This window comes from Euleptes europaea, chromosome 1 (genome assembly GCF_029931775.1).
Source record: "Euleptes europaea isolate rEulEur1 chromosome 1, rEulEur1.hap1, whole genome shotgun sequence".
In the NCBI taxonomy this organism is placed as follows: Eukaryota; Metazoa; Chordata; class Lepidosauria; order Squamata; family Sphaerodactylidae; genus Euleptes; species Euleptes europaea.
The window spans coordinates 158026403-158054392 of NC_079312.1; positions in this window are offsets into that span (position 1 = coordinate 158026403).

Here is a 27990-nt window from a genome sequence, read left to right on the forward strand (position 1 = left end):
CCTGGACATCACAGACTCTTCTGCATATCACACCTAATCCAATCAAGCCTGCTATTCACATTTACATACTGTTCCTCTACTTAAAGACCGATGGATTCACATTCTAGCTGTATCTGAAGAAGTGAGCTGTGGCTCACGAAAGCTCATACCCTACCAGAAAATATTTGTGTTAGTCTTTAAGGTGCTACTGGACTCTTGCCCTTTTTGACTACTGCAAACAGACTTAACACGGCTACCCACTGTGAATGATCTAAAAGGTCATTAACACTTTTAACATATTGTCTAATGCAGGAGTTCTCAACAAGGGGGAATTCCACCCCAGGGGGGAATTTTAGGGTGGGATTTGGACCACTATTCAGCAAAGTGTGATGTCCTGTGGATTTTGTACAATCTGTAAAATTGTAGTGTCTTTGTTAGTTAGACTGTCTTGGGAAGGGGGGGAAATTCTACCCTGAATAATGGTGAAAGGGGAAACGGAGCAAAAAAGGTTGAGAATCACTGGTCGAATGTTTCAGGACCGCAACTTCCTCAGGGGTCCACGTGCCATCGGGCAAGCTGACCCCCTGCCCAGCACGCCACTGCCCGTGTCTGACTGGCGCCGGAGCGCGCACACGCCGGAGCGCGCGTCCAGAAGAGGCAGCGCGCTTTCCCATTCCCTGCAGCCTCGGGGCCTTTGCTGCTCCCATAAAACTTTGTGGCGGACCAGCCGATAGAAGCTCGGCAGCGGTCCCTGCAGCCCGCCCTGGGCTGCCCTCTCCCGAAGACCCCCTCCTCGCCGGTGGGGGCCGCGGGAGGGGGGCGAGAGAGCTGTGCCGGGCGGGGCCCTCCCGGGGGCTCAATTTTGCGCGGCCCGAGCCGCCCGCGGAGCGCGGTCTCCACCCAGGCGTGACGCTAACAGCTCCCGGCGACGGGCTCTATTATGCTAACAAATCTATTACCCGCCGCGCCGTTCCGTGCCACGCTCCGTAATCCCCGACAATCAAGTCGATTTTCATTTCAATAAAGCCCTGCCGGGGCCTCGCCTTGCTTTGCTTACATTTGCCGAGACAGATGGGCTTCCGAGTCCCGGGAGACGCGCGCGCGCGCTTCCTCCCCCCACCCCCGTCCCTCGCAAACAAAGCCCCCAAGACAGAGCCTCTCCCTGATTAAAGGCCGGGGGGGGGGGAGGAGAGACAGCTTTCCTGGCCTCTTCGCCGCCCCCCCGGTTCCTGGTTTATGTAGCCGTTCAAGGACAATTTTCATCCAATTTAGGGCCCGGCGCGGAAGCGCTTGTTTTATTGCAAACATGCCCCGGATTAAATGGCGAGTCGGCCCAGCCGCCTGAAGCCCATCTGTATTCATTTGCACAATTCTCCTTCCAAACCCACTCCAGCTGCCTCTGACATGCCAATTTGTCTCCAGGTCCCGTCACCACAGAATAATTGCGAGGGAAGAGGCGCAGTGGAGCCCTCCCAATTGGAAAGTTCCGCTGCTTTGCTTTTTCTCGGGCCCGTCGGGGGTGCGGGGGGGGGGGGGAGCGGGAGCGCGTCGCGGCGGCCGTCTCGGCTCTAGGGGGCGCCCGCGCCGAATTGAGGCTTGCCGGACCGCAGGAGGGTGGGGAGGGAGCCAGGCCCCTTCTCCCGTCCAGGAGCTTGCGGTTCCACGTGGAGGAAACTAGCGATGGATGCAGACAGAGGTTCATAGGTTTGCTGCCGTTAACACTTCCATACATTATGATGTCCTAGCGTGAAAGAGGAGGCCATTTTCGCATGGTCAATTTTGATGCTCGCTCAAAGCTCTTTTTAAAAATGCCTTCTCACGGTCCCAACACCAAAGGAGAAATTCCACCCCCCACCCGCCTGCTCCTTTGTTCCTGTTTGCATATTCATTAGCATGTGCATAGCTAATACACCGCTGTTTTGCATAGTTCCTTGAGGGGGATTCTTCATGGCAATCACCAAAAGTCGTGTTAAATGGGCTCTTTACTAATGCAAAGCTGGTATGCTCCGGCTTCGCAGTCACTTCTGGAATGACAATTCAGCGGGCAAAATAAAAAAAATTATGCAGGGCAATTCAGCCTGGAACACGCTGCTAATTACCATGCAAAAATTGCCAAAGAGTTGGTTTTTATATGCCTGCTTTCTCTACCACTTAAGGAAGAATCAAAACTGCTTACAGTCACCTTCCCTTCCCCTCCCCACAACAGACACCCTGTGAGATAGGTGGGGCTTGAGAGAGCTCTAACAGAGCTGTAACTTACCCAAGGCCACCCACCTGGCTTCATGTGGAGGAGTTGGGAAACAAATCCAATTCACCAGATTAGCCTCCGCCACTCATGTGGAGGATCAGGGAATCAAACCCGGTTCTCCAGATCAGACTCCACCGCTCCAAACCACCGCTCTTAACCACTACACCACGCTGAACAGGACGTGTAGTAGTTCTGCAGGTTTCTAAAGTAACTGTGGAAAGTGAGCTGGGATAGGCACCTATTGGTTAGCACCTCATCCGTCAACACACTTGATCCACACACCCCAGATCATTTCCAATTTTGGGGGGTAAGGTTTATGCTTTTAAACAGGTATAAGCCACTTTAAATAAAAACAAGAGGAACAACCTACTTGGAATGTAAAGGGATGATTTTAATGCGGTTGATTGCTTGATTTGTTTTGCTGATTGATATTATTGATGGGGATGGGGGGTTGACAGCAACGTGGGAGATAAATGTTCCAAAATAAATAAACAAAAATCTATCGTTTGTCATGCATGTATGTCCTCGTGTAAGGGAGGTTGAGAAGGCAGGTTCACACCCCAGGCAAAGGACGGCTGTGACTGTGGTTAAGCGTGTTATATATTTGTCATCACTGCAGCTTGGAACAAGTCAAACAGGATGTTTCTTACCTATGAGATGGTGGCTTCATCCTAGATTAGGTGAGTGGGTCTGACCACCCAGAAAGGGGTCTGTGACCTTTCTGTGCCATTTGCCAAGGGACATTAATGCAGCTCTAGGACAGATATACCGAGTGCAGACAGGCATAGATGCCTTTCCAACCATCCATAAGTGACGACATACCCCCACTACAAGCCCTGGTCTCATTGCCTCTCATCTATTTCTTCATTGCCTTTAGCCCCTCAAAAGAACCTGCATTAGATGTGGATTGTCCTGCACTGCAGATTTATCTGGTACCTTTCACACAGTTCCTTTGGTGTCTTTTCAGACTATGGTGCTGTTATTTGCTCAGAGCTTCAACCACAGGATAGACTACAAATATAGATGGAGAAATACTGTGATTGCTGTATGGAAAGTAATTGTGGGATGGAGACATGCTAGATCTGTTTGTGCCTGCACTGAGAAAGTGGTCCAACACTCTGCCAATCCAAGCCTGCATCATTTGCCCTCTTTCTTTTTAATTTTGTTTGGTTGTCATTATTCGGATCCTGAATTGGAGTCTCTGTCTACCTGGATTTTTTTTTAAATAGAAAAACAAAGATGAAAACAGCATGACAATCTCCCCTGTGGCAATGCTCCCCCCTCATGCAACTGTAATATGGCACGATTGTAATTAAAAGCTAGGTACCGCTAGTTCTAAATCCAGACAACATGCCTAAAAAGTTCAAAAGCTCAGAGGCAATGGGGGAAGAGACAAGAATGCAACCAGCCATATTGTTCCTCTGTGAGCCTCCTCACCCACCTTGTCCCCCAATTTATGGTTGCACGCCGGAATCCAGTTTAACCCCGACAACTAGACAGTGAGAGAAATAAGTGGGCAAGCGGCATAATGGAAGTTGTAGAGGCTGCATCTTCTCTTCCTCCCTTGGAATGTTTCAAGGGGTTGGCAGGCTGGTAGACCAACCACAGACAGACAGGAGATGTCAAAGGGGTAACCTAGCAGCCTCTCCCATCCATGAGTTGCCCAAAAGTATGGGAAGGTAGGTAACAGTCAATCACTGTCGCTGTGTCTGACCCAGAGGGTACCAAGTCTGACCCCGCAGTATTTGACAGGTGTAATTCCTAGGTTTGGATCCAGAAATAGAAGTTGCAGGAGTCCTACAGTGAAACGGAGAGGATGCATGTCTTTGACTGTGCAGAAGCAATTTGAGCATTAGGTGGTCTCCCCCTCAATATGGGGCTTTCGGAGAAAGTACAGACCTTTCCATAAGTAAAACAAGAGCTGTGCAAATAAGCCTAAAGATGGACAAGACCACAGCTGTGTACAAAAAACACAGGTGCTTAATCAAAGATTCTTCCCAAGGAAAGGGTGTTGGAGGGACAAGATAGTTCCAGATATTTCTCCCTGACTCTCACCACTCCGCCTGTGCTGGGTACCAGCTGGGGAACCTCGCCCTTTCTCTGTGCCGATGCCACTACTGAGTGAGCCCCTTCTCTGACCCCATCTGTTTCTCTTCCAGGGCAGAGGAGCAAGCATTTTATTTTTGCCCAGTGACAATGGGCACCTTAAGGACCCTAATTCCTAAAGACAGGGCAGGCTAACAAGGAGGATCCCCTATGGACAGGACATGCTAACAAGAAGCATCCCCTAAGGGTCCGTCTGACCTTCTGACACCCTCTTTGATAGAGATCGGAGGGAAATTTTAAAGACATGACACCAGCTCCGCTAAGGATGAGGCATGGCCATTTCCCTTTGCTAGCAAGGAGTAGAGGCGACAGTTTCCCAACCTCTCCATAGTCTGCTCTACTAGCAATAAATACACACTGCCAGGATATACAGATCCTTTGAGCATATCTCATCTGACAAGTGGGAAGGTGCGAAAAATCCAGTCCCTGTTAGTGTTTCAAAAATCTGCATCAGTGAGATGCTCGTGTACATGCGCGCACACAGTAATCACGCTTTCCTTATTACCCCATAAAATGCAAAAGAAGGTAGCAGAGTTGCACAAAATGTATGCACACCAAGCAAGCGTCGCTCACAACGAACGAATATCAACACATTGCGCACAAACTGCATGCAACGTTTTCCTTCTTTACATATCCTATTCTCATATGAGAACAGGCACATATTTTCAGCTGTTTTGAAATAGATACATACAATGCAGAGAATGTACACCAGGGCTCCCCAACCTTTTTGACCCTGCGGGCACCTTTAGAATTCTAAAACAGAGTGGTGGGTGAAGTAACACAACGGCCGCCACACAATGGGCTGTCGCAGGAGGTAGCTGCTACAGCTTACCTTTAGGTCCTTGTGCTGTGCTGGCAGCTGCTTGTTGAAGCCATGTTTTTTTAAAAAATCTGCACAGCCAATCAAATCTCCAGTGGCCAGTCAGAAGCCTTGATAAGCAAAAGCCCCACCTGGCCCTGCCCATTTTCTAAAAACACTTGGTGGGCACCAGAAAAGGTGTTGATGGGTACCGAGGTGCCCCGGGCACTGTGTTTGGGACCCCGGTGTACATAAATTCTGTGCTGCATCCAGTTTACAGGTACCCATACACTCCCCCCCTGCCCGTGCAACTGAGGGTGGCAATTTTCAACAGAAAGCTCAAGAAGAAATGGCCCCTCCCCCACCACATCACTCTCCCTTTTAAATCTAGGATTGACGAAAGGCCTGGAAAAAAAGTGTCCTGTCCTTTTAATAGAGGCTCAACATGTGGAAATGGGCAGCTGAAGATTTTCATAGCCTGGAGGGGAATAACATCACCTGATAAATAACATCCAGTTGAGCTCTATTTAAAAAGGGCAAGGCATTTTTTCTTCTTCAGGCAGTTGGCAACCCTGTTTAAATCACAGCCCGTGTCTGTGCTCTATTTAAAAATGCTGGGGGGGGGGAAATAATCATGGTTCTACATGTATTTTTATTTAGAAAATTTTTATGCCACCTCTCCACAGACCTCCTGGAGGCGGCCTACAGCTAAGATAATGCTACAAAACCATTAACACACATCCATTAAAAGCAAAGCCACTAAAACACACCCATAAAAGCCAGGATAACTACAGTATAACACAACCATAAAAAACAGCTCATGTAATGTACACCCTAAGCACAAATTCCAAGCAGCAAATCCTACACAACATATGGAGGTCAAGCAAATTCGGCAGTCAGGAAGCATGCAACCATTTTCTTCAAGCAGCGTGAAACATGAAGAGGTCAGAAGTTTTTAAAGTAACAACATTGGGAGCAAAATCCCAGGGAATTATACAGGCTGCCCAAAGGCAATTCCAGTCAGGAGCTCTTAACTCTCTCCAAGGCGTTCATTGATTTGCAGTTACTGGGCCCAAAGAACATGGGAGGGACACTTGTCAATATACAAATACACGAAGTTGACTTTACTCTAAGTATCTTGTTACTTAAATTACGATATATGAAAAACAATATAAGCATTGCTTTGCAAGCAAAATGAATCTGAACTGGCCTATTCAAGAAATCTAATATCCTGCTTTCCCCCCTGTGCCATTTTATAAACTGGAGCAAGCTTAGGGAGGCCTATATCGGACAGGAACTATGCCCAGACCTGGGACATGATCTACTCCTGCTGTGACCCATAAGCAGCGCTTCCCCTTCTGTCTTCTCAGAGAGAGACGCACACAGGGAAGCTCGTCCTGACATCGTCCCTTAGAAATATTCCCATTAAGTTGACACTATGTCAGAACAGTTACTAGGACCTGAACAGCAATAATGAGGGATATATTTTTTTAGATTACAGATCCTTCCTCCAAAGTGCTCTCAGGGTGGAGTACAGGGCCCCTCCCCCACTTTATCCCCCACAACAATCCTGTGAGGTAGACTAGGCCGAGAGAATGACTGGCCCAAGGTCACCAAGTGAATTGCATGGCACAGCGGAAATCTGACTTTGGGTCTCCCTGACTGCAGCCGGACATTCTGTCCGTTACCCTGTACTTTCTTCCTGTTATCAAGGATGTGACTAGATTTTCTAGATGCCCTTGCCTGTGACCTCCACTCACACAACAGCATCACTCTCAGCCACCCTCTCTTTCTGTCCCTTAGACCAGGGCTCCCTGAACAGCCATGAATAGCTCCCCCTTCCTTCAGATCCTTCCTCAAAACTCACCCTTTCCATGAAGGGTTTGACTGAGACCCTTCAGTCCTCATCTCCAACTTTACACCTGCATTTGCTCATGTTAATCCTTAGCTACATTGTCCCTCCCTCCCACTGTCTGTTGTTTCCCTACACTGTCAACATTTAGGTCGTAAGCTCCTTGGGAATCAGGGACCTGTCTTCTTTTGCTTACAAAATGCTGTAAAGGGTCATGATGTCATCTTTATAAATCATTCATCCACTCATTAATAATTCACAAATGTAAAATGGGTATTTTAAATAGAAATGGCCAGCCCTGTGAGAAGGTTTCAGAGTTAGTCCCGTAAACAATCCATTTGCAACTCCTGATCCAAGCAATGCTGTCTAACATACTCGGGGTGCTTACAAAGGACTTAGTTGCTCCGACAAAGGCATAATTCCCCCTGCACACAGTTTCAAAATGGCAGAAGCAAGCTTTCAGCATACACAGCACTCTTCTCGAGGTGTAATTTTTAAAAAGCCACACAATACCTTTGATTGGGAACGAACAAAATGATACAAAACAGCAGGCAAGCTTCCAAGTTCTTCAGAATTCTTCATCAGGCTGGAAGGGGGGGGAACAGTTGTCAGGCCAGGGGGGTCTCCAAATTAATTTATTAGACCTCTAGAAGATTGGAAAAAAAGATCGCAAAAAGATCTGCTCTAGGTTTCTTTTCTTTTCTAAAGGTTTTAATTCATAGGATTTTTATCTGTGCTGCTTAGCGTACAGCTTCATTTCTGGTGATCTTCCTAGTCCTAGTGAGTAGCTCTCACTAAAGAAAAGACTGGTGACCTCCTTTTTGGCCATGTCCCACCCCTTTATTTGCTTTTTAAACCAGCGTGACGAAGAGTTCTGGAGAACTCAAAAACCTGTGCAGTGTTTTGTTTCATTTTGGTTGGTCCTAATAAAAGCAGCTCAGAACCTCCTCACTGAGTACCTTTTAAATTATTCTGTTAATTGATATTTGTATTGGTTTGTAATTGCTTTAAGCAGCTTTGGAAAGCCCATTTTTGTTGGCTGAAAAGTGGGGTAAAATTCGAAATTAATACATACATTTAATCTGCTGATTAAAACACGGTAGGCAACTCACCTAAAATATAATCTGTTAACAGCTCTATGTTCGACAGTAATAGCTAGATTCCGCCAGGCAAGCAATTATCATAGCAATAGAGACTTCAAAAGAGAACCGAAATACTTTGATAAAAGGCAAGCAGTGCTTTCCCTGAATTTGGGACAAATTTGACTCCCAGTCTCCAGGTTTTTAAACTAGCCGTCTCTTAAGAAGAGAGTAATGGGTAAGAATCAACTGTGACAAAGTAGGCAAGGGTTTTTTATTAATAATATTCAGGACGGTTCTTAGCCAATCTGTATTCTCCATTCCCACAGCACTGGGGGAAAGAAGGAGCAGAACACAGCTTGATCTCTCATCCCTGACTCATACAAAGCCACAAAGAAGAAGGTGGAGAAAGGGTACATTTACAAAATCAGTGGGTCTCCTGGGTTCTGTCTTCAACTTTGAAAGAGGAAAGAAAGGTTTACTGCCAGGACTGTATTCCTAACTGTAGGAAGGTCTAATGTGTTGAACTGTAGGCTGAGGAGACATTTGAGCAAGACCCATTAAATAGGCCTCAAGAACTAGGATGAGGTGTAAACCAAGTGACATGTATCTAACACATTCCCCAAAAAATTAAGGACCTGTAAGAGGGAGTGATGATTTCTGCTGATTTGCCCACCCTCTACAGCCCCCACTTTGCTGTTCCTGAGGGTCCCACCTCATCTCCAGGAAAAAGATTTCAGGATGCTTTGTGACCTGCAAAGGGTGGGGGGATCAGCCAACGTTGCTGCCTCCTTTTAAGAAAACCCTTAAATCTTTATGTGGTTGGACAGAAGCCAATATTCTCACACTGCTTGTTTGGAGGTCCCAAAGTAGGAAATGGTGGCAGCAGACCCTTTTGACTGTTCAGACCAGAGCAAATGTCTAGCCTCAGCACCCATTGGCTGTGGAAAAGGCTAGCATCCAGGAAGCTTCCATCCCATGTGTACAGCTTTTTCATGAAAGATGCCATATTCATTCAGTGCCTTGGCTTCCCCATATCCCAGAGTCTCAAAACCATCTATATTCCGTACTTACTTTCGGCAGAACCTATGGGAATCTGTGATGTGTAGATCCTTTTTCACATCTCCCCCACTCTAATTTTTTTATTTCATTAGGGCCACAGCACTGAGATTTGAGGGGGCAAGGTTAAGGTCAGCATGGAGTTCTCCCGTGATACTTCACAATGTCTAGCTTTCCCCATGGAAGATCAAAACAATTGCTTTGCTAGCTCAGAACAAAAGCCCATCTTGTCCAGCGTGCAGTCTCCAGCAGTGGCCAGCCAGATACTTCTGGAAACCTTACATATGGGGTCTGGAAACAAGAAACCTCCTTTTTTGCTTGCCCCCAGCATTTGGTAATAAGAGGCACAGCTTCTCTGCAGCAGGCAACAATCACTTTTAGCAGGGGTTTAAGGTCACCTCAGAGAGAGGGATCATATGCCCCATTTCTTCTCGCACTGCCATCTCACAAGGGAACTGTCCAGCAGTTGTTCCTCCTGAATGTGAGCCCCGAGCAAAGGAGAACACTCCCATTTTGTCATAAACATACAGAACGTGTTGTTAACTATGCGTCACCCATACTGACCAACCCAGGGAGCGCAAAATGGAAGCCAGGAATCAAACTCCCCACACTGTTTGTTCTCCACTGGCTGGGTACAGAACCCACTGGCTTTGGGTTTCATTCCCCACTAGATCCCCTTCCAGAGCTGAGAGCTTCAATAGAGACATTCCTCTCTTGTCTCCCAACATCAAGCTAAAACATATACAGCAACTAGATTCCACTCTCTTCTCAGAAGCGGGCCCAGAATCCCCTGCTAAACAGTTTTTAAAAACACTTTGGTTCACTCTAAAGGGAAATCAGCAGACTTGGGAGGGTAACTATAGAGGTGGTATGAGCCCAAACTGGAATAATGAGGTTCTCCCCACACACACACACACACACATCACACACACAAGCCTTCCTCTCAGAATCCTACAACATGTCATTCTCATGCCTTGTAATGATGAGACCAAGGGGAAGACAGAAAAGGCAAATCGCTGCAGGGTCGCTGGTAAGTGGAGCCTCAGGCACTAAACACACTGGAGGCAGAAAGGGTCCGGAAATCAATCTGGCCCCTCATTTAGACAGGGTCCCTAAACACCATCAACCTGTCAAGTGCAAGGCTGTGGAGAGAATTCATACATTACGTTAGCATGTGGCAAGCACACATATCACCTGACAAGCTAAAAGATTTAGTGAATCTATACAGAAAGTCTCAGTGCCTGGTCTTTCAACAGTTTGAGGTAAAATCAAAAATACAAGAAGCCGAGGAATCCCTGTCATGTGGAGCTTTGCACATTCCTGCTATGTGTAACACTCAGCGTCTTCAATCTGCCATGCTCTAACTTGATGTCACAAGAGTTATGCTGGATCAGATCTATGGCCTATCTAGACCAGCATCCTGTGTCCAACAGTGGCTTGCCAGATGCCATACAGAAGCCCACAGAAAGGGGACACATAACAGCCCTCATGTGCTGAGTGGTCCCCAGCTTCTGACAATCAGTGGCATTCCTAGAGATATGAAAGCCTTGGAAAGAAAATAGAAACACGGCCGTTTTTCTTTTGAGGACTTTTGTTTTTCAGTGTTTCCAATGGAAAATTGGGTAATTTAGGGGAGCACTGGGGGGAAAAACCCTCAAATATTTTTCTTTGAAATGAATGAAATGCTTCTTAAGAAAAGGTTTTACTCAAAATATATTGCATGGAGGAGGACTCCCCCCCCCCAGTTTTCCCAATGGAAATTTTGGGGAGCACTGAAAAGAACTCCTATGAAAACTTTATTCCCCCCCCCTTCTGGAATGAATGAAATGTTTTTAAGACAAGGTTTTATTCCATTTTCCAATGGAAAATTGGGAAATTTGGGGGGCCACTGGAGGGAAAATGGATTCTGTGAATGAGTGAAATCATCTAAGATACAATAGGGTACAGCTGTTTGCAGGTGTCTCTAGTATTGATATATTTGCAATTTTGCTTATAGAAAGCTAAGACATATATATACTTTTAAATTCCTAGCATTATTGTCTATTCCAGTGTCTCTTTGTCTTCTGACCATGTGACGAAAGAACAACAGTCTCAGTTTTATCATTTTAGCTCTTAGGGAGAGTTCAGGTTTGATTTGATCTAGAACCCACTTATTAGTCTTTTTGGTGGTCCATAGTATCCATAAAATTCTCCTCCAACACCATATTTCAAATGAATCAACTTTATTCCTGTCAACGTTCTTCACTGTCCAACTTTCACACCCATATATAGTAATGGGGAATACTACTATGGCATGAATTAAGTCGATCTTGGTCACCAGTGACACATCCTTACACTTAAGAATCTTTTCTAGCTCCTTCATGGCTGCACTTTCCAGTATAAGTACACAAGGTATGAAATACATGAAACCAGAAATTGCAAAACAACCATAATTCTGGGTGCATCCATTTTATACCACGAGTTGTACAAATCTCTTGCAGAATGTTGTTGTTCTTATATTCATTTTTAAACCATTTTGTCTATTGATTACCATTCTCTCTGATGAAGGCTCTTCTTGAAATGCACGTGTAAATAAATTCTCCTTTGCCACTCACTTCAAGTTTACTTTTTTCCATTTGCTTTTTTTGGCTTTTTTTTTTTTGTCCTCCCTATTTTTTGTTTACTCCTGAGTTTTCATATCAATGAACCATCACAAAGCACTTCTTTTCACCACCTCAGGCAAATGTCTCAAAACTAAAATTATATAAATCATTCAAACCTGCAGCAGCCTGTTCTCGGAACTCTCCTCCTGCCGCCATAAACATATACACACTAAACAGATCCAATCCCATATTTGTAGACAATGGTAAACTTCAGAACTTAAATGCAGTTATTCTAGATCAGACCAACACATTTCACACAGGCCTCACTATTTTTTGCCAGACCCCATCACTGGCATTCAGCCAGCTACTCCCCCTGAACATGAAAGTTTTCAGAGGTGCCATGGCTCAGCACCTCTACCCAACATAGTGGTAGAAAGTGTTGTCAAGTTGCAGATGACTTATGGCAACTCCATAGGGTTTTCAAGGCAAGAGACGTCCAGAGGTGGTTTGCCATTGCCTGCTTCCATGTGGGCTGAGAGGGTTCTGAGAGAACTGTGACTGGCACAAAGTCACCCAGCAGGCTTCATGTGGAGAAGTGGGGAATCGAACCCCGTTCTCCAGATTAGAGTCCGCTGCTCTTAACCACTGCACCACACTGGCTCACCATCCAACACGGACAGATCAAAGGCAATTTCAAACTCACAATCTTCCACAATGAAAGCCTCAAGCTCTACACAGAGCCACCTTGAAGGATCCCTTCTGCATCATGCATATTGTGTCACTATTCAAACACTTTCTCTAGGGGCTTTCCCACATCATTTTAAAACATGACTGTCTTTCCCCCTTATCATGACCCTTGCCTTTGCTAGCCACAGCCAGCAGCAGCACAGCATAACGGTAGGGTTGCCAGCTCCACCTTGAGAAATCCCCACCACGGAACTCAAGCGAGCACACCAAGACTTTCCAGGAGGTTTCTGGGCACTGACAAAACTCAGACTTGCTTAGCCTGACCACAGTAGCCGTCTCGAGCGCCCACCACCCCTACCCTAAAGCCATCTTTTTCCTTATTGAGTTGTGTGTCATGGACATAAAATTAAACCTGCAGGCAGACCCAGGTTCAAATCTCTGTTCAGCCGTGAAAGTTGCTGAACAACTTTGGAGCATCATTACTGCTTGTCTAACTACCTCAAAGGGTTGTTGTCAGGACAAAATATTACAACCTCCATGAGCTTCTTGGAGAAAGTGTGGGGAATACAAATGCAGTAGATTAATGTAGATTAATGTATTAACCATAAATTCATGTATTAAAGTTACTGCCATGCCGTATATAGTCTTGGGAATGATGTCTGGAATTCTTGTGTTACAAATTCCATGACCCGCAAATAAAATTATGTTAATTTGCCATTTTTGGAACACATTATGCAAATCACTCTATTTGCATATACTCATTATTGCTATAAATCATTTCTATAGCACTTTCAGCATGTTAAATGTTTTCCCATCCTTTTCGCAGTCTCCCTTGTAACGACCCTGGGAGAATTAAATTAATATTCCCATTTTAAAGATGGACGACTGAGGGTAAGAAACAGCCATTATTCAGGGCTACCTAGTGAGATCCAGGCCACAGGAAAATCCAGACTCAGCTACAGTTCTCACACTCTGTCCCCTGAGCCTCAGATTTTATTTGCATTTTCATCAGGGTTGTACAATTAATTTTAGTGTTCTTATGCAGAATTTCCCCACACATACATAGGCTGTTAACACATGGCTAGAATGTCATTGGAATAGCCACGTGGCACAGAGTGGTCAGCTGCAGTACTGCAGTCCAAGCTCTGCTCACTACCTGAGTTTGATCCCAATGGAAGTGGGTTTCAGGTAGCCGGCTCAAGGCTGACTCAGCCTTCCATCCTTCCGAGTTTGGTAAAAGGACTTTACCCCAACTTGCTGGGGGTAAAGGGAAGATGACTGGGGAAGACACTGGCAAACCACCCTGTAAACAAAGTCTGCCTAGTAAACGTTAAGATGTGATGTCACCCCATGTGTCAGGAATGACTCAGTGTTTGCACAGGGGGTCTACCTTTACCTTTAGGATGTGATTGGTTTGTCCCTCTCATGTCTCACACTTTTCTATCCCGAAATAAAAAAATTGAATGCATGGTGAACTTCGCCCTCCATCAATCCCACAAAAGATCAGGGAGGAATGTTCCCATGCGCAGCTCCGTGAGATAGTAGAGGAGTGGTCATCATTTTCGTCACCGCTTTGTGATTGGCTGATGCTGGTTAAGGGTTTACCTAATGCCGAGGTTGTTTTTTTTTTTTAAATTATGCCAGAATACCATCGTATCACCATTAAACTTCCTCAGTTTTAGACCTCCTCCCTCCTCTCAGATCTATCTTTACTCTCTGCCTTTGCAAAATAAAAACAGCGAAGCGGGCGGGCGCTGAATCCCCTGGGCAGTGAAAGAGCTCCGATGGCGGGGAGGGAGTCTTCTTGCAGACCTTGGTGGAGGGCTGTCTCTTTGTTCTTGGCGGTGTGGGGGGGAACCCCTACTCTCATTCCTACCCGCATTGTGTGCCCCTTCGCAGTAGCAGCTGCTGCAGCAGAGGGGTGTGTGTGTGTGAGTGTATAGGGGAGCAATGGCAAAGCTCCCAGCCACACCACATCCGTTTTTCTTGTTACTGCTGTGTTTTCTCAAAAATTGAAACACCGCCCGCCCGCCAATCCGATTCATTGGTATACCGACATACAGTCAATAAAAATTTTCTTTACAAAATTTTCTTTAAATGAAGGAGCATTCAGGAGATGTACGCGCATTCCAGGCAACTCTGGACGTGTTCCAGAGTTTCCCCGAGAGGGAAATGGGAGGAGTGGGAGGAGTGGGAGGGGAAAGTGGAATGGGTGAGTGTCGGAAGGGAGTCGACCCGCACACTATACACACCAAGTACTCGCAATTGCCGCGATCCTTTATTTACTTTCAGGACAAAACTGGGATTGGAAAACCAGGGGAAGTCTCGCAACTGAAGTGGGTTGGACCCACAGGTGGGAGACGACCATGCATTACGACAACGGAGATTCGCTACATTCAAGGGAGAATATCAAGACGAAACAGCAGTGCATTTTTGACCACAATTTTTTTGTTACTGTGCAAACTGAATCAGAAGCCATAATACACAAAGTGGGGTATAATAAATGAGTAGCAGAAGGAGGGAGCAAGATCTACACTGTGCAAATGCCTCTATACCCTGTGACCACTGGGAGTCTGCATTAGGGCTCCCACTTCAAAGAATTAAGCAATCACTGCACACACCCTACAGCCATGAAGACTTGCTGGGAACTGCTAATACAAACTCAGATTCTCAGGATTTGTATTCTGCATTAGAAGACATATTCAACACACCATGGCGTGACCATAGCTTCATATGCAGATTTTCAGATTACTTGCCCTTGGAGCTAAATACTGCTCCTCCTAAAGTTGCTAGAAACACGCTAACCCCAGGCTCTATTTCTGGCTCTCAACAGAGCTTATGGATTTATCCCTCAAGTTCTCCCTTAAAGGAAAATTCCACTTCCACAGTATGCAAACTTCAGGGAGGGAGAGGGAAATATGTCACCCCCCCCCATACATACTTAATGTTTTGTCTGGAAAATTAAACCCGGCTAAACATGACTGGAGAGTCAGTGTGGTGTAGTGGTTAAGGAGTCGCACTAGGACCTGGGAAACCAAGGTTCAAATCCTGACTTGTGCCATGAAAATGCTGGGTGACCTTGGGCCAGTCACACAGTCACAGCCCTGACCCTGGCTAGTATTTGGATGGGAGACCTCCAAGGAATATCAGGGTCATGTTGTGGAGGCAGGCAATGGCAAATCACCTCCAAATGACTTTCCTTGAAAACTCTACAGCGTCATCATAAGTCAGCCATGACTTGATGGCAAAAAAAAAAAAAAAAAAAAAAATTGGGCCCATGGCATGTATGAATGTGTAGAAGCTTTATATTCCACTCCCAAATTCCAGGATTTATTAGGGATCAAAGCAGAAACCCAAATGGAGTTGACCAATAGCAAGCTTGAAAGCATTCAGTCCCCTCTCAGGGAACTGATTTAAAGAAAAAAAACTCATTAGCTCCCCCTCTGGCTAAGCCTCAGAGAAAGTGGGCTCTCTTAATCTAATATAAAATAATAATTTCAAATTTCAAATAATACACTTGAAATGGAGGGGGGCAGATGGGCACAGTCTATACAAGGACATTGGCATGCCAAGTGTGACTTCGGCGCCTGGCTAGCAGGGTGAAGGAGGGGGCCTCACGCCATAAATACAAATTTTATTCAAGGTCTTTGCCACCATCAGCTTTTCAAAGGGGGGTGGTAGTGATGTTTCAGGCAGCGAATGCCTAATTGCCGGACGGCTGCCTCTGGGGTGTCCATGATGGATGGATCAGAAGCTCAGGTGGCAAAAGGTTGCGTCACTAAGCCATTCCCTTCTCTGCGTGCCCCACTATCTCATTTCCTAAGCCCAATGGGTCTCCTCTGAGCTACTGAATGAGGAGACATCTCCCCACCCCCGCCCAGCACACACACAATCCTCGTGGCAGAGATTTGGGAATTAATGGTCAGAAGATGGGCTTGTGACAGTAAGGTTCATATCTGGGAAAGAGAGGACTGCTGAGACAGAAAAGTTTATGAATTTATTCATGGACTGCTGCCTACCCAAACCCAGCTCTGTGGAATAAGAATTCGCCAAACTCTGACGCAGCGCTGCTTCCCTTTTTACCTGGCATCCTAAGGGGAACAGAGAGTTCTTAGTTCACACACACACACACACACAAAGGTCAGGAGGACTGCTTTATTCCTATGGATGGGGAGGGGACAATCCCCTCACACACACACATGCTCATGGGGAACCATAGGTGGATATGAGAAAATTTAGATACATCGCTAAGGTTAAAAGAACAGAATCCCTCATTAATCAATTTCTACTTTGGCAGAAACAAAAATATAGATCTTTCCAAGAACAAAGCGGCCCAAACTTCTTAAACAAAAGAACAAGCTTTTCTTTTTACTGGATAAAGGATAATATATTTAGTTAATGCTATTTATTCCAAATGCCTTCCAATCGGAGTGGGTGGATGGGGAAGTGGAGTTTTAGTTTTGTAAGTAGAAGGTTCATTCCGGCAAAGGCAAAGCTGAAATCAAAGAGGAGTTATCCCTGCTGTATAAAAATAAATATATATGTAACAATCAAAAGAGAGGGATCAAGATTGTTAGAAAGAGGACAGGCTCCCAAGCAACTTCGACACTTCCTCTCAGAGTTAGGTTGAGCAATGCGTAATTTATAGCTCTATGACTCTAAGGTTATCTATGCCATGAGCCTTATTTGAGTCTGCCTTTGGTGGCTGTTAGCCATTGAGAATCAAGTCCACACCTATTTGCACAGCCTCATTTCTTCAACAGCGTAGCCTCATCCTAAGTGTGATGGGTGGTCAAAAACTGGCTTTTAAAATGTATAGCCTGCTTCACACCAAATGGGTTTGGAGTGAGTAAATAATACTTATCTATCACCTATCCCTGACCATCAAAAGTCAGCTGCAGTTTAAAGTTGTACCTCTTCTGGAAGACGAAGACGAGTTGGTTTTTATATGCCAACTTTCTCTACCACTTAAGGGAGACTCAAACCGGCTTACAATCACCTTTCCTTCCCCTCCTCACAACAGACACCCTGTGAGGTGGGTGGGGCTGAGAGAGCTCTTAATAGAACTGTAACTTGCCCAAGGTCACCCAGCTGGCTTTTTAAGTAGGAGTGGGGAAATAAATCCAGTTCACCAGATTAGCCTCCGCCAGCTCATGTGGAGGAGTGGGGAATCAAACCCAGCTAGATGGCCTGGCTGTCCCTGACTTCTCTGCCTAACCCATGTGGGTCAGGCCTGTCATGGAGGATATCAGCCATGATGACTGAATGGATCTCCATGTTCAGAGGCAGTAACTCTCTGTATGCTAGTTGGGGCAGGGGGACAACAGGTGGAGGCATTGGACTCTGTGCCCTGTTTGCACCAATGTCTACCGGAAGGCAGTTGATTCACAAAAGTATACCGAATTCCCCATTACAGCCAAACTGCAGATGAAAAGAGATAAAACAGAGAGGGAGACAGCTTGAAGTTGTTAAGTATACTGGCGAGAGCATCTAACACATTCTCCCCTAGCAGCCTCAAATGCATGCTAAGCAACATGGAAAAGAAAAGGGATTCCTGAGGGATCACTCCTCCTTACATCCCTGTAGAATTTCCCTGCCAGGAATGAGCAGAACCACCCACCAATACTGTCCTTGCAGTTATAAACACCAGCAGTGTGTGACCAATAGTATCAAAGGTCACGGGGAGATCTAATAGGTTCAATAAGGTACAATTTCCTCTATTGATCTCCAGGCAAAGATCATCAGCAGAGGCCACCTGCACAAGCACCCTGCCATATTGTGAGATAAAAGCCAAGTTGGAAAAGGTTCAAGAAACTGACAACATGATGGTGTGCTTGAAGATACACAGCTACCATTCAAGCGACAAGCTTCCCTGCTTGAAAAGCAGCAGATAGGAATGCAGATCAAAGTGTTTTGGAAGAAAGCTGTCTTGCATTTTGTTTTTTAAGGGAGGGGGAGAACATATACAGATACAAGCCTTTCTGGCAGCTTTTCTTCTTCTTCTGGTAAATCCAGGAAGTACAGATTGCAGGGAAGTTATCAGAATATCAGACTTTGAACCAGGAGATCTAGGTGCATGTGGGAGAAGTCAATCTTGTAAGTACCCTTGCCATAGAACATTAAAGGTTTTACAGGTAAAACCAGCACTTTAAACTAAATAATCTGGAAAACTAGTGATTTTTCAATGTTGGAGAAATATGTTCACTGCAGCCAGCCTATCTCCTGTATCTGGACTGCATTTGAGACTAATCTGGTTTGGTCAAGCTATGCTGAGAACTGATGTCCCAAGTCAACGGTGTGACCCTAATGGTTTCACAATAAGGACGTGGGTCGAATTTCCCCAGGACTATCCACTCCCCCACAGAATTCTGTCCTCAGTCCCATACCCTTTCCTGCCTGCCTCACTATTCAGCAGGAAATAAAAAACCGTTCAAGGGGACAGAATCTGGGCCTGGACATAAACCCACCCAAATCTGGATTCAAGGAAACTCCAGCAAACCTGACAGGCTTTTAAAAGTGAACAAGAACAATGTTTCTTCGGGAAGAAACAAACATGCAGCTGAAGTAAATATTAACACTTAAACAGGAGTTGTTAGTGTTGGAAATATCTTGGTTCTGATATTTCCTGTTCAGTTAGCAGAGTGCTCAAGGCTAAGCTACAGCGGAATTCCTCACAGGAACGAAAGAACGGCAGAGGCGTTTGTTCTAATCAAAACTAAAACTCATTTATTGGTGATAGGAAAGGACAAACAAGTCCACTAAGCTAATCTAACTTTCTAGGTTTCTAGGTATAAAAAGGTATCTGCCTTCTCCCTGCCCATTGTGTGTGGGGGAAGGCCAGCACGCAGAGAGCGTGCGGATCTAGCTTGGATCCTAAGGCAAGGAGAGAAAAGAAGAGACTGATCAGAGGGAAATTGAAAGTCCCCTAAGAATATCAGTCTAAACATCAATGCACAGGAAGAGAGGGAGGGATAGTTATCAGATGACCCTTCCGCCCTGTCCTCTCTACCTATGTAACTCACTGGTAAGACCCCCCTCTGGATCTGACGTTAAGCGACACCGCAAAGGCTATGTACTCCAACAGTTAGCTGTTAGTTTTACACAGCACATCCCTCAGGAAAACCCTCTCTCAGGTTTACAACATATCAACATAACACTCCGCTGCAACTAAATTACCCTCTAGTCTAAGCAAAGGCTGCTGGCATATTCTGTAACACTTCAGTAACCTGGGCTAGGGAATTTAACCAAGGATCTGATACCTCCCAGATCTTTAATTCACAGTCCTCCAGTTAAACTATCCCTTCTTTCTCCTTCACAGCTTCTGACCTCTAAGCCTCAACCCTCTCAAAACCTAACTTCTGATCCCCCCCCGAAATCGTAACTTGTGCAGTACACAGACCCGAATAGTTTCACGATAAGAGCGTGCCCCCCCCCTTCACAGAGGGCCTTGTCCGAGTCAGTTTCCCAACAAAGTACAAGGAGGCCTTAGCTGAGAAAATGGCTTCCTTGAAGCTCTGGTTTTTCTCTTTCTTTGGAGAGCTCTTTGAAGACGTTTTAGTTTTGCTCCTGCACAGGGTTTGCAGTGACCCCAGCTGGGTTTCGCCTGTCCTTTCTTGTCAGGGCCGAGGGATTGATTTTAGCGCAGGCTGTGGGGTGGCAGACGTTGGTGGCTGAGAAAGGCGTTCGCCACTCCAGCCCCCCCCCCACCTGCTTTTGTAGCAACATGCAACGTTTTCTGCCCACACAGAACCCACGGGGTGAGTTTGGAAGGAATTAAATCTTTGCACTGACAAAGTTCGAGACATGTTTGTCTATGCATCCACAGCAGGTAAATGGAATTTCACTGCCCCTTCCCTACTAGGATTTTTCTCTTTTCCCATGGGAGCACAGAACAGTCCACAGCTACAGTAGATGTGGGGGCTGTGAAATAATACAGTGTGTGAATTTCTAGATGTCACAGCCCAAGCCTGCCTCGAAGCCAGGCCCACTGATTTAGAAACCTTTGTCCCCTCCTTCAAATATGAAGGTATGGCCCTTGCTCACATCAAATAATTGGCCTATCTAGCTCTGTACTGACTATTGTGCCTGGCAGCGGTTCTATAGTGCTATAATAGGCAGTTCTTTCTGAGCACCTGCTAACTGAGATTCTTTAACTAGAGGTGCCAGAGATTGAACTTGAGGCCTCTGCATTAGGGTTGCCAACCTCCAGGTAATAGTGGAAGATCTCCTGCTATTACAACTGATCTCCAGCAGATAGAGATCAGTTCACCTGGAGAAAATGGCCGCTTTGGCAATTGAACTGTATGGCATTTAAGTCCCTCCCCTCCCAAACCCCGCCCTCCTCAAGCTCCGCCCCAAAAATCTCCCGCTGATTACGAAGAAGGACCTGGTAACCCTACTCTGCATGCCAACCATGGGTTCAACCACTGAGCCACAGCCCATGATGTACGTAACATAGGCCATTTATGCACAGGAGGTTTAGCCTTGGATTTGCCGCTCTCTGGATGTGCATTTTCCCCATCCCAATTCTCAAAACTCTGCATGGGGGCTTATTGTTGAGTTCTGAGAATTAAGATGGGGAAAATGTGCATCTAGAAAGAGGCGAATCCAAGGCAGAACCTCCCATGCATAAATGGAAATAGTTGGTTGTGGCAACTCAAAGGCAGCTGCATTCTACACAGGGCCAGGACCACTAAGCCCTAGCCTTGAACTAATAGTGTTACTGCATTATGTATTCCCAGCGATGTATTAAGAGTTTGAAAATGTTATAAAAAATACTATTCGCACTTTCTATGTATTCCCACCAATGTATTAAGAGTTTGAAACTGTTATAAAAAATACTGTTCGCACTTTGTTTGGCCCCTTTAGCTGTGAAGACGTCTTCCAACCATTTTTTAGCCGTGGCATCCAAAAGCCCTTTTAAAGCGATCTTTTTTATAACATTTTCAATCTCTTAATACATCGCTGGGAATACATAATGCGGTAACCCCATAGGTTTCTGGGGTTGAGCCCTGGCAAACACTGATTCCAATTCAACCCTAGTAGTTTATGCAAAAGTTACCTAAAGAAATAATTACCTCCAAAATGTCCTGTTGTTAACAGCCTTGCTCAGGTCATGCAAAATGAGGGCTATGGCTTCCTTAATGGAGTCAATCCATCTCATGTAGGGTATTCCTCTTTGCCTGCTGCCTTTTACTTTTCCTAGCATTATTGTCTTTTCCAGTGAGAGGGTATTTCAGAAGTAAACTTGTCTGGAGATCTCACCTACTAGAGTTATATCACAGATTTGCCATGGAGTCTGAGTGAGGAAGGGGGGGGGATAGGGGTAAGATTAGGTGTGGTTTATTCATGCACCTTAATATCTTCCTTGGGCACCCCAGCCACAAAGCGGAAATTTTGGGCATTCGTGTGTGAGAACGAGAAAAGGGTTGGTTGTTTAGCCAGATCTGTAGAAGAATTTTTTCTTTCAGCCCTCATACAGAATGATGAGACATGAACACTTTTGCAGGATGGGATATATTTTCTCCACACTATTCCTGGTTCATCATACTGTCTAACCAATATCTAAGCTGTAGGAGTAGAATTGTTTTTCTATGAACTTTGTGCTAAAACTGGAGTTGTTTGATTTAATCACCAGCCTAGAGGTGAAACACCTTGTAATTCTTTATCAATATAGTACTTTTAAAATGCTGCCCTTCCTTCAAGGAGCTCAGGGTGGCATCCTTCATTCCTCCCTTCTCCATTTATCCTGTGATGTAGGTTAGGCTGAGAATATGTGACTGGCTCAAGGTCACCGAACGTCAGGTCTCAGCAACACGTTGCGTTCCTGGTAATAAAGACTTCTCTCCAGACGGTGCAGCGAGTTAAAAGTTTTATTTCAGAAAGTCAGCGAGTTCAGCAGATCATAGAAACTTAAGGCTAGAATACAGACATGGGGAAATATCTGTACATATATAGGGTAAATACAATGGGGTTGATTAGGTTTTAGAAACAAAGAAACAATACAGAAGTTAACTACCGGTAAAGACTTAAGACAACACATACAGGAAATAAACGCGTGCGTTAACTGGCTGATCTTCCAGGACTCCCGGCATTGTCTTGCGGGACCCGGTATCAGATCAGCGATTACTCGGGTAAGTCTCCATTGAGGTGCAGATCTTGGGCAGGAGACCGGGTGCAAACGGGGAGGAATGGAGTGCACAAAAAACTCCATTTTGTCTGTGGGGGGAACGATCTTGTTTCTTATCCGGGGCCGGCAGAGAGCCTATCTGACACCGAACAAGCTTCCCTGGCAGAGTAAGGATTTGATCCGGGGCCTTCCAGATTCAAATCCTGTATTCTGCCACTACACTATTCTGGAAGACAATTAAGAAATAGGGAAAAGCTGATTCAACATGTCATTTTCATTGACATAAGAAATAAGAACACAAGAAGGGCCCTGCTGGACCAAACCAATGGTCCATCAAGTCCAGCATCCTGTCTCACACAGCGGCCAAACATGTCCTTTGGGGGTCCAACATCAGGGCATACAGGCTGAGGCCTTCCTCTGATGTTGCCTCCTGGCACTGGGCTTCAGAGGCTGACTGCCTCCAAACATGGAGCCTCCAAACATGGCCTGCCTCCAAACATGGCTGGTAGCCACTGATAGACCTCTTCTTCATGAATCTATCCAATCTCCTTTTAAAGCGGTCTATGCCTGTGGCCATCACCACATCCTCTGCCAGCAAATTCCACATTTTAGTCACTTGCCGTGTAAAGAAGTATTTCCTTTTGTCCACCCTGAATCTACTGCCCATCAGCTTCATTGGCTGTATTAGTTCAAAAGCAACAGGGATGCAGAGGGCAAGAGCTCTCTGTGGGCCAGCAAAGTCCTGAGATGCAGAGCAAGGAGAGGGTTAAAAGGTAAAGGTAGTCCCTTGTGCAAGCACCGGGTCATTACTGACCCACAGGGTGACATCACATTCCGACGTTCACTAGGCAGACTATGTTTACTAGGCACACTATGTTTACGGGATGGTTTGCCATTGCCTTCCCCAGTCATCTACACTTTACCCCCAGCAAGCTGGGTACTCATTTTACTGACCTAGGAAGGATGGAAAGCTGAGTCAACCTTGAGCCGGCTACCTGAAACTGACTTCCATTGGAATCAAACTCAGGTCATGAACAGAGCTTTTGACTGCAGTACTGCAGCTTACCACTCTGCGCCACGGGGCTCCTAAGGAGGGGATTAACCACCCATGATAACTTCATGGTGTTTGCACCCCCAATTCAATGCATATCCTTTTCATAGTGAATTCTCTACCACATTTCCATTTTACTGGAATACTGACAGCTTGAGCTTGCAAGAGCTCTTGTTTTAGGAGAGCCCACCCCTCACTAGCTCCTCCTCTTTCCAGCATTCTTGCCATGGAATGACTCTTATCATGGCTCGGAGTTCATTAAAGTCAGTCTTCCTAGCATCCAACATACATGTCTGGCTATGAATTCCCTTGGCTTTTGACGACAAAAGGAATTCTAGGAGGAATTCATAGTTAATAGTTGGATAAGATAATGTAAAAACGTAATTATCATTAACAATTCATAGAAGTAAACACAATTTAGTCTATCATTTAAAAGAGTTGTTGATTATATGTGTATTATAAATGTTGATTATATAAGTATATATAAAGAAAAATATATATATAATATATAATATGGGGGCATCATTTTGTCCTCTTGCCCCACCCACCCCAAAATGTAGATCCAGCACTGCTTGGAAAGCAGCTCTTAACTTCTAGAAGGATCAAAGTGAGAACCTAACCTTGATACCATAAGCATGCAGTGGAATATTTCCAGTTTACCCCAATGAACTATCAGAAATTCAAGCACTGAACGCAGCCAGTGATCAGCTTCAGGTTCACAAGAAACAAGCAGAGGAACGACCCAGCTGGCATCACGATAAAGCCCTCGTTCCACTGAAGCCAGGTTTCGGAAGCAGCCCTGGAGATCAGGAAGACGCAGAACCTGCTCTCCCCGCCCAATTATGAACAAAGTTTTTTAAAGCATAAACCCACCAGCTTCCCTAATCCTTCGAGCCCCGATTAAAAAGCCCGCCGCTCTCTGAATATACCCTAAGGGAACATCCTCAGATCAGGAAGCAGCTCATGAACCACACCATGACGATATTCTCTTTCCCCATCTTTCCCAAACTCATTTTTCTCTTCTCTGTTCATCTGCTTTAAATATGCCCCATTTCATTTTCCCTGCTCATTCTCTTCATATCGTTTTTCTTTTCTGATCTGACCTCTTCCCCTCCCATCTCCTGCTTCAATTTTTATGTAGAAATGTATCTTCCTTCCCTTCCCGTGTAGCACAACCTTCTCCTTGCCACCTTTAGAATCCTGTCCCTTGTGAGAATTATTGCCAACATTTGAGTTGCCACTTGCCAGCCCTATTGTGAGATGCGGGTAGCGATGTTCCCGTTCTACATGGTCATACTAAAGCTCACCTTATTGGGGCTTTTCATGAGCTTTTTTCCAATGTTACATTAACGGATCCCATTAAGATCCTCCACGTATTTGCAGTTATTGTATTATCTGAACAGTGGGAACATGAGTATGCATACACAACTTTGGTATCCATGCACTGACCTCTGGCTTTTTCAGTGATCTGGTTCACACATAACTGAAGCTGAAAAGGTAAAAAGGTAAAGGTAGTCCCCTGTGTAAGCACCTGGTCATGTCACATCATGACGTTTACTAGGCAGTCTATGTTTACAGGGTGGTTTGCCAATGCCTTCCTTCCCCAGTTGTCTACCCTTTACCTCCAGCAAGCTGGGTACTCATTTTACCAACCTTGGAAGGATGGAAGGCTGAGTCAACCTTGAGCTGGCTACCTGAAACCAGCTTCTGTCAGGATCGAACTCGGGTCATGAGCCGAGCTTGGACTGCAATATTGCAGCTTACCACTCTGTAGCACAGAGCTCCTGAAGCTGTACACACATACAAAATATGCACATCTCCCTGTTCAGAAAACACTTAGCTAATGCGTAGCAGAAGCACTGCAAGAACTGTGTGCTCCTGATAGACATAGCTGCTGGGATCTGGATATATCTGAAAAGGGCTATTTTCAGATACGAACCTGTCACAGTATCTGAACATGCAATTTCCTAATTAACCACAGACTTCCTATTTAGTTTAATGGCAAGAATGGCTTACTTTCAAATATCCAAACTTTTGATTCTTTGAACATTTTGAAGATCTCCCTTGCCACCTGGCTGTGGTTGTATCCATTTCTTCTAACAAAGAACTGCTTTGACTGTTCACCTTTAAGAATCCTACAAGATTTCTTTGCTAAGGGTGATTTTGCACATTCAATTTTGTGCTGACTTTGCATCGATGAGGGGCTCCCAGCATGCAGAGAGGCAGCTGGCAGACACACAAAGCATGATAATGCGTCTTACAGCATCACCAAAAAAAAGCAGCCTAGCATTTCAGCAGCACAATGTAACTGGAAACACAACGATGAAGGAGGAAACGTGTGTGTATGTGTATGAGAAACTCAGCATTCATGGCCCAAGCATATATAAAAGGGCTGAGTATAGCTATTTTTGTACTGAAAATGAAAGTCAAAATGGAACCCCACCACTGGGTTTTTTTTAAGTGACACCTAGAAATATTGGTTGGATATGAGTAAACAGAATTTGAAATCTCTTGCTGGAAGTGACTGCTTCACAGTATAGCTCCTCCTGCCATAAGCAATCGCTAATGTGCTTTTAGGAGAAGCCCTAATGCAGGGGTCCCCACCTGTAGGTGCCATGGTACCCACCGCCACCTTTTCTGGTGCCAGCCAAGTGTTTTCAGGAAAAGCGTGGAAGAAGATAAGGATTTTGCTCAGCAAGGCTTCTGATTGACAACTGGAGATTTGATTGGCTGTGCAGATTTTTTTACATGTTGCTTTGGCAGCAGCTGCCACCACAGCACAAAGATCTGCACTGTGCTACTGAAGTTAAGCTGTGGCAATCGTTTTGTGGCTGGCTCCGCCTCCTGCGGCAGCCATTTTGTTGCTCCGCCCACCATGCCATGTCAGAATTCCAAATGTGCCTGCAGGCTCAAAAAAGGCTGGGGACCCCTGCCATAAAGGCTGAGTCATCAATACAATGCCAGAAGCAGAAACAGGATGCTACCACTGCAGCAGCTTAAATTGGCAACAGCCCCCTCTTCAGGAGCGCATTGTTTAAAAGGGCTGTAGTTTAAATGTCTGTGAAAATTTTAGGCATTTTATCACAATGTTTATGGTATGCATTGCCCTGTTTTTATTGCATTGTACTCTTGTATTTGTAATCAAGTTGCTTTTTGTACTGTTTACTATACATATTATATTGTTTTTATTGCATTTTTAAAAATGTAATGCACCTTGAGTGTCAACAAGAAAGATAGACTACAAATCAGAAAAGTGGAATAGTGGCATTTTTGTGCAGCCAAGAGTTTGGTAGAAGTGAGTCTGGACTCATGAAGATCCTTTCATAACGTCATTTCAGCTGCCATGAGCCAACTTACCCTGGCACAATTCAACATGCTTAATTTGGGGTCGAAATATTTTGTCATTAGACTGCAACTGGCAGGATACAGGAGACCCATCTGCTTGGATGCTGCCAAAGTTTTACTGACATGAAGCCCATATGGTGCATCATTACAAGTACACCTGTCTAGGAGCTCAACATTTTAGGGCCTCATTTGCAATAGAGACCTAAAACCCCGATTCCAATAACATTCACTGTTTGCTATTTCAGTCTCTAATGAGCAACCTTGCAAAATATACCACTTGTCTGAAAACCCTACTGGCTTAAATATCAAAATAATAAAATCATGAATTACAAATCACAGTCATGAATTAAAGAACAGCCGCCTTGAAAACTTTGCATTCTCGTTGTCTATGGTGATGAGAATTCCGAGTTGAATAGGGACTAACACAGGGGACATTGTGTGGCAAAGGGAAGTGGGAAAGACAGAAAAAGGCTCTCGGTCATACACAGGCACTGTTACCACTGCCTCTCCAGTAAAGAAGTATTTGTTTTGTTCACTTGCATGGCAGAATTCAGGCCCAATTTGTTTTAACACAAAGCTCCCTGTCGTGGAGTTTGTGCCACTACTGCACCTGGTGGTGGTAACAATAACTAAAATCTAAACCAGCATATTTAGAACTCTTCAAGAGCCAATTCACAGATGCATATCTAGAAGGTCACAGGGTGCCCCTGAACTGATTTGTGGCTGTGGTTGTGCATTTCCAGTTCACAGCTCAACCCACTTTTGGAAACTTCATAAGCAATGAAGCAATTGTGTGGGGAAGGTGGAGTGTGACACCCCACTGCCACCCAGAGGCTCAAGGTCAATTCTCACAACCAAACTGACATGATGAGTAGATCCATGTTGTCAGCTTATGGTGAGCTTGTTGTGCAAATGCTGTACTGTACCACATGCACCCATTTTACCAACAATAAGAGAAAAAAAATACCTATCTATATCCTAAACAATCAGTACTGAACTTACATGGAGTGGCTACTCTTGAAGTAATACAACATTTTATTAACAAACACATTGATTCTAACACACCCGTGAATC